Genomic DNA, 12941 nt, shown 5'->3' on the forward strand with positions numbered 1-12941 from the left:
ATTTTTTGAATAATCTCATCATGTGGTATACTTATATCTTTAATTACTTTATGTATAATTATTTAGGCAAAACACATTCTTAGGTCCTTATACTTTAATCAAAATGTTCATTAGGTCCTTGTACAATTTTTTCGTTTTAATAGGTCTTTATACCTTTCTCTTAAATTTCATCACATCCTCGTACAATTTTTTCGTTTTAATAGGTCCTTATACTTTGATTATAACTTTTATTAGGTCTTTATACAATTTTTTATTTTAAGATATTCTTTTACTTTTATCTTAGATAATAATTTATATTTAATTAAATTTAATGAACCTTTTAATTTTATTATTTAACTTATCTTATGATTATAAATATTCAGGGAAACGTATCTTTCAATATAAATTTAGATAATCAATTGAAAACTCGGATAGTTATTCTTAAAAAAAATTCGATTTTAATCTTCAATCATCACGGTTAATCTTTTTATTATTCTCTACAACTTATTGAGATTATTGGATAACAAGATGATATTATCTTTATAGACTATGCTAAGTTAAATAATGAAATATTAAAAAGTTCATTAAGTTTAATTAAATTTAGATTATTATCCTAGATAAATGTAAAAAAGTCCCTAAAATAAAAGATTGTACAAGAACCTAATGAAAATTATGATAAAAGTATAAGGACCTACTAAAACGAAAAATTGTACGAGGACCTGATAAAAATATTGTGAAAAGTATAAGGAAAATTATACAAGGACCTAATGAACATTTTAACTAAAGTATAAGGACCTAAGTATGTATTTTGCCAATTATTTATTACAAATATAGGATCATTAAAGAGAAAAAAATACACATTAAATGTCATTATTAGACTCAACCTATCCTCAATTATCACCAATTGATCATTTCTTAATGTACTTTTGTTTCGACCTTTTGTAGTTTTAATGTAAAAATAGCTAGGGATAATCACCTCTAACAGGTTTTCATTATTGGAAATTTTCCTTCAAAAAGTAAAAATATATATATATATATACCTACGTCTATTAGAAATTCTTTTCTTTTTGGTCTGTTTCTTGAAAATAGAAATGATACGAGTATATCTACAGAATATTCTCATATCTTTATTATTATTTAGCATATCATATCTTTCTTATTTCTTGATCACTAAGTTAGGTTATTAGGGAGCATTATAAATAGGAGTCTTTGTTTATCATTTGAATTATTCGTGGAAGAAATATAATTATCTTTTATTGTCTTTTACTTTTCCGCAATTTATCTTTTATCGTCTTTTTTATTTGGTTGCTCGACGGAGTTTCTCCGCGAACGGACCCTCAAACCCTCCTATCTAAGCGAATTCTCGCTGAATTATCCCTGGTACGAGTTCACCTCGTATCATCAAGTGCTTTCATTGAGAGCCCAAATGATTCGGAGTGGTGGCCGGGCAAAGAACTCGCCGTGACCAACGAGTACGTTTGGGACCGACTCGGAGTGGTGACCCACGGAGTGGTGGCCGGGCAAAGAATCCGCCGTGACCAACGTGGCCGTGACCAACGAGAACTCGGAGTGGTGGCCCACGGAGTGGTGGCCTGGCAAAGAACCAGCCGTGACCAACGTGGCCGTGACCAACGAGGACGTTGGCCCTTAAAGGAGGGTCGAATGTTACAGACTCAATTCCCACATCGGTTGTGAGAACAACTGGTGTGGGGTATATAGACAAAATGGGCTCTCTCTCCTAACAGGCTAGTCTTTTGGGATGAGTGCTTTCATCAGTTCTCATCCTCCGCATTACCACCGTCTCTACCACAGCCACGCCTCTATCCGTCAACATGTATCAGCAGCAACAATTCTCGGAGTTGCAATCGCTCAACCAAGGATTGCAATATGATGTACCGCTGTTCAGCGCGGCGGATCAAATACAACCCGATCCCTACCACCAGGTCCATCAATTCGACCACCACCACACACAACCGCCGCAACCACGACCCCCTTCCTGTTGGGACCCGCCTTGGTATCACTTGCAGCACGAGTACAGATCATATGTTCAAGAATCCCCAACCGGCTGACCATCTACCTGTTGGGACTTGTCGACACCCTATCAAACATCAGAGTATCATAGCCGCCAATTTGAGTACCAGCCCCCACTAGTCCAGAATCAGCTTGCTTACGACACGCTCATCGCCGGTCATTCCGGATGGTATCAACAACCTCGGCATTCGAATTCTATTATTGACGAGCAGACCCGGAATCCTTCCTACCGACTGGAAGCGTACCAGCAACAGGCTGATGACCAGTGGCCTGCGCAGCCACCCTATATGGGCTTCGATTTGCCAGAGCCACCACCATATCCTGGTACGGAGCCTCTCGGCATGCCACAAGATCCGGTGACGCCGGATTTGGAACCGGACCTACCGTTGACAGCCTTGGTTTCACAGCTTGAGCGCCTAACTGCAATTGTCAGAAATTTGGAGTCTCGGATGGATGACAACAAACGTTGCCTGGGGGATCCACACGCTGCCACGCAACCTCCTCCAGTCCCTACGTTCAGTGTCCCGTACACGGCGTCAATATCATGTCCCTTGCAGCAGCCACCAACGCCAATATCATGTCCCCTGCAGCAGCCACCAATGCAGCGCTACCCATCGTGTGATCAATTACTTAATCGGGATCCAATTGGTGATGACGAGGTATTGTTAGAAGTTGAGGAATTTATGCAAGTAGCCAATGAAAAACAATTTGATCTAAATCTATCGTATGTGATTGCAAAACATATTATTTATTCTAGTGTTAAGGGTTCCTTTAACTTGAGTAATGTTGAGGCATCTATGGACTTAATTGTGAAAGAGGTAGATAGTGGATTTGGGAGAAATGGGTTCGATAAGGAGTTGAAATACGCTGACAATATTAGCGAGCACAACACGGTTGGTATAAGTCATTGTTCCATGACGCTCGACGCCGATGCTCGGTTGATTCCCCCGCGCATTGACAAGCTCCATTTTTGGGCGCTGAATAATCACAAGCACAATGTGTGGGTGGGGCAAGTTGAAGGGGTTGGCGAGATGTTGCAGGAAAGTAACTCAGGAATTTATCGGCCATCAATCGAGCCACGGTCGAGGACAATAGGGCAGAAGGATGTATTGTCGACCCCTGCTCCTTCAGTTGCGAGCCAAACGAATACAGCCGCTATGGAAGACAACACACTTGAGCAAATTTATGGAACAAGGCGGTTTGCTAGTTTGGCAGAGGAGAGTGCTAAGATATTAAAGGGATCTAATTTGTTTTTGACGGAATTGTTTGCTGGTGATCTTCAAGATTTCAAAAAGAACTTGGAAGAAAGCCTATATGTTGTGGTTGAGGTCTTGGGAGTTACGGATGTGGACGAGTCTAAGAGCGAAAATGGAAGGCAGCTTTTCTTGTCCATGCTTCGAGGGGCTCATTATATGATAGCAAAGATTTCAAGGGAACAACTTGTGAGAGGAGCGTTACGTTCATCAGATGGTACTCTTGCACAGGGTATAGCATCACCTGCCTGGAATTTGGGATGCAATGTTGTGATTGTAATGCCGATTACTGCTCCAGATATGAAGCGGAGTTCGGTTGAAGGACTAGGGGCGACTATAGTGATTGTGAGATATTTGAATGATGAAGCACAGTTTCTCCCAACAGAGCAGGCGGAAAAAGAGGGTCGCACAGTTATTATTCCAGTCGATCATTGTGAACATATAGTTGCTGCATCTGAAATTGGGATCTTTCCTGAAATGGTAGTTATTGGAGTTGATCCTTCTGATCAAGTGGCCTTTCTTCTTTGCACAAAATTAATAGATGGGATGCTTCTTGTTAGGTGCAATTATATTTGTGCTTCATTAAAGGATATGCTTGGGAAGAATAGGAGCGTTGTAGAGCTCTCGGGTGCTCTCTCCCTAGCTGGGGCTGAAGCCTCTTGCAAGTACGATGGTCTCAAGTGTATTACGGTAGCAGCTGTGGCAAGTAATGTCAACGAGAATTTTTCTGACCTGATCAAGAAAGAGATAACAGTTGAAGTTCATGGATCTAGTTTAGAGGCAAAGATAAATGATTTAATTGTACTGCCGAATAAGCCCAACAAAAACAAGGGAATTGAGGTTCAAAGCGTTGTTGAGGAGCACAAAGATACCTTTGTGATAACAGGGCCAGACATTGAAGTAGGAAGGGAAGAGGAGAGACGATTGTTTGCGGATGATCGTCAAGTCAGAACTGGAGAATTGGTTATGAAGGAGAGTACAATCTTTCATACGGTGGAAACGTGGAAAAAGACGGGGCAGAGGCAGACTTGTGTGTTTGATCCAGGAGGAAGAGACTATTAGTTGAGTCGTGGTTTCCACCTTGAGGACAAGGTGAATTTTAACCGTGGGGGAGTTGATACGAGTATATATTACAGAATATTCTCATATCTTTATTATTATTTAGCATATCATATCTTTCTTATTTCTTGATCACTAAGTTAGGTTATTAGGGAGCATTATAAATAGGAGTCTTTGTTTATCATTTGAATTATTCATGGAAGAAATATAATTATCTTTTATTGTCTTTTACTTTTCCGCAATTTATCTTTTATCGTCTTTTTTATTTGGTTGCTCGACGGAGTTTCTCCGCGAACGGACCCTTAAACCCTCCTATCTAAGCGAATTCTCGCTGAATTATCCCTGATACGAGTTCACCTCGTATCAAGAAACTTTATATATTATGAAATATCCTTTGCTCTAATATTGAGATGAGACTGATTGTCAAATAACACAGCTTTTTCTTTTTATATTGAGTGAACTATATAAATCGTACATGATCCTTTCACTTTCACACATAAATGGTACCTGATCTTTATTTTATATGGTTTTTGGTACCCAGTGACAAAAATAATCCTAGATACCAAATATGTGATTTTTTTTCATGAAAGATATTTTTGGAAATTTCAATTAAATAGTACCAAATATGAGATTATTTTTTCTTCCTTTCTTATTTCTCTTTTTCTTATTTAGTTTCTTCTTCTTTCTTTTTTCTCATTTTCTTCTTTCTTTTTAGTATTTTTTCTTCCTTTCTTTTTTTTTCCTTTTTTCTCCTTAACTTATGTTTCTTCTTCCTTCTTTTTTCTTTTTTCTTCTTTTTCTTCTTTCTTTTTAGTATTTTATACATACATTTAATTGCATTCATAATATAAATAAAAAATAAAATACCTAATTAAATTAATTATTTAAAATAATTAAGTTAATTGAATATTTTTTATTAAATTATTTTATACTCATTTTAAGGTTGAAACACCTAACTAAAACTATTCAACTTTTTATATCATTACAATTCACAAAGTTAAATTTTTATTCAGGCTATATTGATTAGTTACTAATTAATGTAAAATAATAATAATAATAATAATAATTAATTATAATTATATTTAAGTATATTTGAATGATATTAAAAATGAATGAATTATTAATTTATAAAATAATAATATTAATATTGATTAATAATAATAATAGTATAAAAAATGAAAGAAGATATTATAATATCACTTTTGGTACTAATTTTATGGATGCCCAAAATGCCCTCTATGACATAAATGGAAAAATATATTTGTTTAAAGGGCATTTTGGGAAGAAAATTGCATCAAGTACCAAAAATGTGATTTAGAGGTACCAAAAACGATATAAAATAAAGATCAGGTACCATTTACGTGCGAAAGTGAAAGATCAGGTACCATTTATGTAGTTCACTCTTTTATATTTTTCTTACTTTAATCTCAACTAGTGTTACCACCCGTGCTATGCACGGGACAAAAGATTTTCAAAAATAATAAAGATATATTTACAGTTTAATAGATTAAAATAAAGATATATTAACAATAATATAAAAATATATTTCTCTAAAGAATATGAATTAATTCAAAAATAATATTAATAAAATTATAAACAATTAAAAACATTATAAACAACAACAAACATATTATTGAATTATACAATATGCTCTCGACTCATTGTAATGAAACATTTCATATTCAGCATACTATTGAAACAATTTTAATATCAATTATACTTATAGGTGTAGTAACATAAATAAAAAATAACAAAAAAGGACATGCGTGAAATAAATAGAATAAGATATACAAATAAAGGAAAATGTATTCTTAAATACAATAAAAAAGAGAGAAAATTATTTGAATGAATAAATTCACTTTCATCAAAATTAAATTCAATACATGATAATATTCATAAACATAATATTTTGAAAAGCAAAAAAAAAAAAAAAAATAACTCAAAGTCATAAAAAACATTATCTTATCTGGTAGAAATAAATAAAATCAATTCAATTATAACTAATGATACAAATTGTAAACAATGAAAAAAATATCATTTTATATACTTTATACAAAAAGAATAATGATTCCTAGTACTACTAAAACCCGTGCTGAACTTAAATGAAACTCTTAAAGTGGATGAAGAGAGTATTAATTATACTTGAAAACCCTCCATTATGATAGTTGGCATGTTTTCCTCGGGAATGCCTGTGTCATGTAAGTATTTTCTAAAATAAATTTTGAATTATAAAGTAAAAAGTTTTAAATTTGTATAAATATTAGTACAATAAATTTGTAACGGTTATGCTAATTAATACCTCCGTTCTTGATAAGTATGAACTATTTCCTTTTAAGTTCGTTCCTGAAAAGTATGAACTTTTTAATTTTAAAAAATTCATTTATATCTGATGAGGTGTGGCGCATTCTCCACTAACAATAATTTAAAAGGTTTTTTTTTCTATCTCTCTCTTACTTTTCCAGTTATGCATTAAAACCTGTGCCGAACAAAATGTTCATACTTTTTGGGAAAGGAGAAATATTAATAAACATCATAGGCATATCATTATGAATATTATAATAAAATTACCTCAAAAAACTTTATAATAATAGTATTAAAGAATACTAAATTACATTTACACCCTAGCTAATAATTAATACTCCATCATACTATTACATACTTACTATCCTATGTGCATATAAAAAATCTCAAAATAAAATTAACAGTAGAATCTGAAATAAAAAAATTTTTGGTGTTGCAAAACGTTAAGTAGCATTAATATTGGTGATAAGTGTATTTATGTAAAATGAGCAACGTTTCGATTTTCAAATGTATAATTATATTATCGCATTTCTTCCTATTTAATTTCCTACATCAGGTTCTAATATATAAATCAAAATTTGAAAAGAAAAGATTTTGTGAAAATTAATTGGAAGTTGGAGGTTTTCCAGAAAATTATCTATTGGAATACAAAACTTTAAACATTAAAATTAATACTTAATTTATTCAGATCTTTCATAATTAATTAAATTAAAAGTCCTATGTTTTAGCACACATTAATGCCATTAATATTTTATACCTCTTTCAACTTCTTTTCCCTCTATAAATTTGTATTATGAATTATATTATCTCAGATATGAAATATATATAAAAATTTATTTATGAATATAAATAATTTTAATCATTAAAATTAATACTTGGTTTTATTAAGATATTCTATAATTAATTAAATTCTAAGCCCTATCTTCTAGCACACATTAATGATGTTGTTATTTTATACATCTTTCAATTTCTTTCCCCTCTATAAATTTTTATTTATAAATTAAATCTATATAAATAATTTAATTAAGAATATAAATAAGTTTAACATATTTACTTAAATTATATGCTTAAATAAAAATAACTAATTTAAAAAATGTATACAGTTACATGATATAGCCTGCAAAACACAATAAAAATTCTAACTAATTAAAAAATATTTAATTATAAAATTCTGTATTATTAAAAGCCCAAATTCTAAAAATTTAATACACTCATGCCCAAACAAATAATGTGTATACGTACAATTACAATTTTCTTCTACAGCTAATAGCCTAATAGTCTAATACCCTATGCTAAAGTAGCGCAAGGCCCTCTACATCTCTTCTCACTCACCTCGCCGCGGCCGCCTCACACACCTCGCCGGCGAGAAACGCCAACGCCTTCCTCTATTCCCTCATTTCCTTCTTTCTCCCCACTAATCGGTGGAACCCGTTGAACACCTGCTTTCCGCCGCCGCCGGGCACCTTCTCTTCTTGACTCCGCCGGCCCACTAAACAACAGTCTCCATGCCACCGCAGCCGGGCTCACCATCGTGCTAAACACCAGCTTCCGGCGGCCTCACCCGCCAGCTCCCTCATTTCCCGACTCCTGGCACTTTTCTCTTTTCCTCTCCCCTTTTTCTTATTCTCTAGCGGGTAAAGATCGGATCTTTGAATGAATCCGCCGCTACCACTGTACTTCTCTCTCTCCTTTCTCTTCTTTTTCGTCTTCTCAACTTTCCTTCCATCTTTCTGGTTCCGGATCCCTCGTATCCTCTCGGGCAGCCGCCGCATTTCTGCTACCCCTGTCTCCCTCAGCCTGCCGCCCTCTCGTCGGAGCTGTCGCCGGATTCCAAGCACCTTGCTATGCTGCAATCAAAATTCAGAAAATCAGTCCACAAAAATGCAGTTTCAATTAATGTTGTGCCCAATGTTTTAAAAACCGGACCGGACCGGCCGGTTCGACCGGTCGGACCGCGAACCGGTAGGTAGTCCGGTCCGGTTCACTCCTTTAAACCAACAATGCATTGAACCGCCGTGAACCGGCAGAACCGGCCGGCCGGACGGACCGGCCGGTTCGACCGGTCGGACCGCGAACCGGTAGGTAGTCCAGTCCGGTTCACTCCTTTAAACCACCAATGCATTGAACCACCGTGAACCGGCAGAACCGGCCGGCCGGACCGGTTGGACCGTGAACCGGAAACCGGTTTAATATTGTTTTGTTTAAAATTTTTTAAAATTTGTTGTTGGTAGGGGTTGAACTCATGACATCTCTTCTACATAAGAAGACCTCTACCACTCCACCACATGAGCTCATTGAACAATTTGAACATCAAATATTTTTATACATTAACCATTAAATTTTTATCTACAAAAACTAATAATTCGTTTTAATTTTATATTCTTTAATATAATTGTTAATTATAATATAAATAATTATCATCCTCTATATTTTAATGATGCTCTACTTACCATCTATATTATTATTAGTACCATATAAGATTCATTATTTACTATAAATAAATTTTTTATATTACATACTTAATTTATATACCCTAGCTTTTGACATCAATGAATATTTTTATCTAAACTTAATACATAATTCGTATTTAATTATAATATTATTTTACGAAATAAATTTTCTTAAATTAATAAACATCATCTATTTTAATACATAAAAATATTAAATTTCTTAATAATATATAATATATGTGTTTATTATATATTCCGGTTCAACAATGGTTCGACCAGTGAACCGGTTGAACCAGTGAACCAGTAACGACGCCGGTTCGCCAGCCGGTCCGATTTTTAAAACATTGGTTGTGCCTATATAAATCTCTTAAACTTCTTGTAGAAGCCAATTTTTTTCTACATTTCATTGGATCAATTTTTATCCAATAATATTTGCCTTTTAGTTGCCCAATAGATAGTTTTCCCGCTTAAAAGTGTGCCACATAGACTCCCAAAAAACTGTCCCTTTATATATTGATAGATTTTACATTAAAATCATATTTTTTCAGAAGTTCCTATGATTGTAAAATGGAGGAAGTACTATTTATTCTTCTTCATATATTCATTAGGCAAACAAGTTTTGATAAAAATATAAAGACCAATCAATTTCACATATCAATATATAATTCAACATAGATTAAAGAAAACAATGAAACACATCTTAATTGGTAAGACCGATAAAGCGACTTAACTAATACTCGTACTACAATACTTGTCTGCATACCTATTGCATATAGTGCGAGCGCGCGAACCGAGTTCTTGACCTGGACAGAGAACCCCTCCGAGCAAGTCAAGGCATCCATCATGGCCGTGCTGACCCACACATGCAAGTTGCTCAAGACTCAATTGCCACACGAACTCCGGGCCCCCAGCCCGGCCCATGTTCTTGAGCTCGCTCAGCCGATCGACGTTGTCGCTGGTCTCCTCCAGGCAATACCTACAAAAAGCCTTGCTACAAGACTCAAAATTCATTGGTTCAGAAATACTCATATATTCGAATTCCAAACATCTAAAAGGTCATTTAATAAACAAGTTTTAAACTTATCTAACAAAAGCATAAATATAGCAACGGGGGGCATGCGGATCATCTAGGAGTCAGCAATGGTGACTTCGACTTTGACTTCGACACCAGGTTCAATGGTGATCGAAATAATCTGCTTCACAACATCTGGTGAGCTGAAATGATCGATGACTCGCTTGTGCACATGCAGCTCAAACCTATCGAATGTGTTTGTACCTGAAGAATCAATTCAACAAAATGTAAATTGTTCGCAAATATAAAGGTAAACTAGAACTATTCAGAGAAAGCTGGACAAACCAATATGTAAATCCTAATTATTCGGACTTGAACTACCAAGAAAATTCCAAAATATATATATTCACACAAGAAATTTACAAAAACAAATCTGTTTATATAACAAGCCACAGAAATTTTCACAGGATGCATGAACAACAAATCCCTGAACATTAGTTCGAATTAAGAACATTACAAATTGTTAGTTCAGAAAGCAAGCAACGAAGAGTTTCGCAGTTATATAGGATCCCTACCTTCACCGCAAGGAGACTTCCTAGTGGTGATTTTAAGAACCTCGGTAGGCATTCTGACTGGTCCCTTGACTCTCAGCCTTTTGTCCTTGGCACCACGTACAAGGTCAGCCCAAACTGTCACATAAAATTCAGGTCAACTGTTAAGAGATTTCACTTTCCCTTTTAGTTTGTCTCACTAAAGATGTCACATTGTCATTTTTGAAAAATTTTATCTTTTACGTTAATATAAATATTATATTTTTCTCTCTGCACTTAACTAACAAAACAAAACCTACTAAAATCTCGTGTCGTCTCATAAGTGTGACATCTTTTGTGGGACGGATGGAGTACTTATTATTATTATTATAATTATTATTTTTGTTTTTTTATTATTATTATTACTATTATGATTATTATTATTATTATTTTGTGTGTAGATATTCTCACCCATTATCTATTAAATTTTTAAAAAAACAACTCTTTATATTTATTTGAAAAATGCAACAAATCATTCATATATGATGTGAATCAAATGATACTAATTATACTCCAAGTTTTCTCTTATTTTGTATATTTAAATCATCTATCAATTGATCTTTAAGGTTTGATTATTATATATTAGTTGATAGATGTACATGTGGAGTAGGGTCTGATTGAAACTGTTCGTTGCCTATCAATATGGTGTCCAAATTCTTTTATCTTACCACCATTATCTTCGTCTTTGAAATAGCTTCGCGTGGGTATATTACACGCCTCAATCGGAGCTCGGATGAAGAAGTTATGGCCATTTGACGAAGGTTGCGCGAAGCAGTCAAAACCGGCAAAAACGCCCGGGTCGGGCGTTTTCAGCATTAAAAACGCCCGGGGGCAGTGGAAACGCCCGGGTCGGGGCGTTTTCAGCATTAAAAACGCCCGGGGACAGTGGAAACGCCCGGGTTGGCATAAAAAACGCCCGGGTTGGCACCATTTTGCCCGGTCGGGCGTTTTTCTCGAAAACTGCCGAATTTTAGGTTTCAAATTGGTTTCCGGGGCGGTTTTGGAAGGGATTCAGACATATTCAGACACGAGAAAAGGGAGAGGAAAAGAGAGAAAGAGAGGAGGAAGAAGAAAAGGAAGAAATTCCGGCCAACATTCCGACGATCCGTCTCCAAATCCCAATTCCACTCAACGAGAGCATGTTTCCTATGGTTTTTGTTGCAAATTCCACCATGTGTTTAGGCTAAGCTCTCTATGTTGCTCCAAGTTGTAATCTAGGCTTTGTATGGATGTTTCTACACCTTTGAACTCATGTGTTTGATGTCAACAATGTGCTTAATGTTTATACACTATGTTTTTGGCTAATAATGTAGTGTTGTTCTTTCCTTTGCTTTTGTCTCTTTAACATAGTTTAGGAATGTTTGATTGTTGGTATGCTATCGAATTAGAATTGTTCAGAGGATAATTTGATAGTGGATTAAGTAGGTGATTATAGTAGATGTTTATTTCTCTAGCGCTTCCGCAGGAGTTTATAGACTTTGAAGATTGGTTCATAGGTTATGTGTTCAGCTAATTGTGAACTACTCATCGTGTACATGTTCAGTGTATGTGATTAGGTTGATGATTTAATCCCTTCATATGTTTCGTTGATAAAGGTGTAGAACAATACAAGCCTAGTGAGTAACTTGGAGTGACATATTTTCTCATTTGAATAGTCTTTCTTTAGTTAACTTGTAGTTTTATTTTGTCTTTAACTTTCAGAAATCAAAAATCAAATCTTTATGCTACATCTTTTTAAGTTTTTAAGTTTTAAACAATCTTCTACCTCCCTGTGGATCGACACTTGAAATATTACTAACGACGTTGTAATCTTGCAGTATCGTAGTATTATTAGAGTTAATTAATTAAACTTGATATCCTGTGTGCACTGAATCAGATACTCTAAAATACGCATCAAGTTTTGGCGCCGTTGCCGGGGAGGCAATAGGTTGTTTACTACTTAGTAGTTTTATTTTTGTTTTATTTTGTTTGATTTTTCTCTTTGTTTTGTTTAGGAACTTATTTCGTGTTCTTGGAGGTGATAGCCATCTACCACGTCGGGGCTTGAAGACGAAGGAGTGTTTATATTAGGTGATATCTTTTTAATTCTTAGTTTAGTGATTAGGATTATTTAGTTTTCACTAAAGCACACACATTTTATAGGAACTTACCCCGAAATTGTCGAGAGGTCTCGCTTTCGGTAGTAGTGAAATACATTTTGTGTATGTGCTTGGTTTCTTTTCTGTTGTGCAGGTTTAGGTAATTAAAAAAAAAAAAAAAGTTGTGA

The sequence above is a fragment of the Salvia hispanica genome, chromosome 4 (assembly GCF_029641045.1).
Source record: "Salvia hispanica isolate PSC_SH4W2 chromosome 4, Shi_PSC_v1, whole genome shotgun sequence".
Taxonomy (NCBI): Eukaryota; Viridiplantae; Streptophyta; class Magnoliopsida; order Lamiales; family Lamiaceae; genus Salvia; species Salvia hispanica.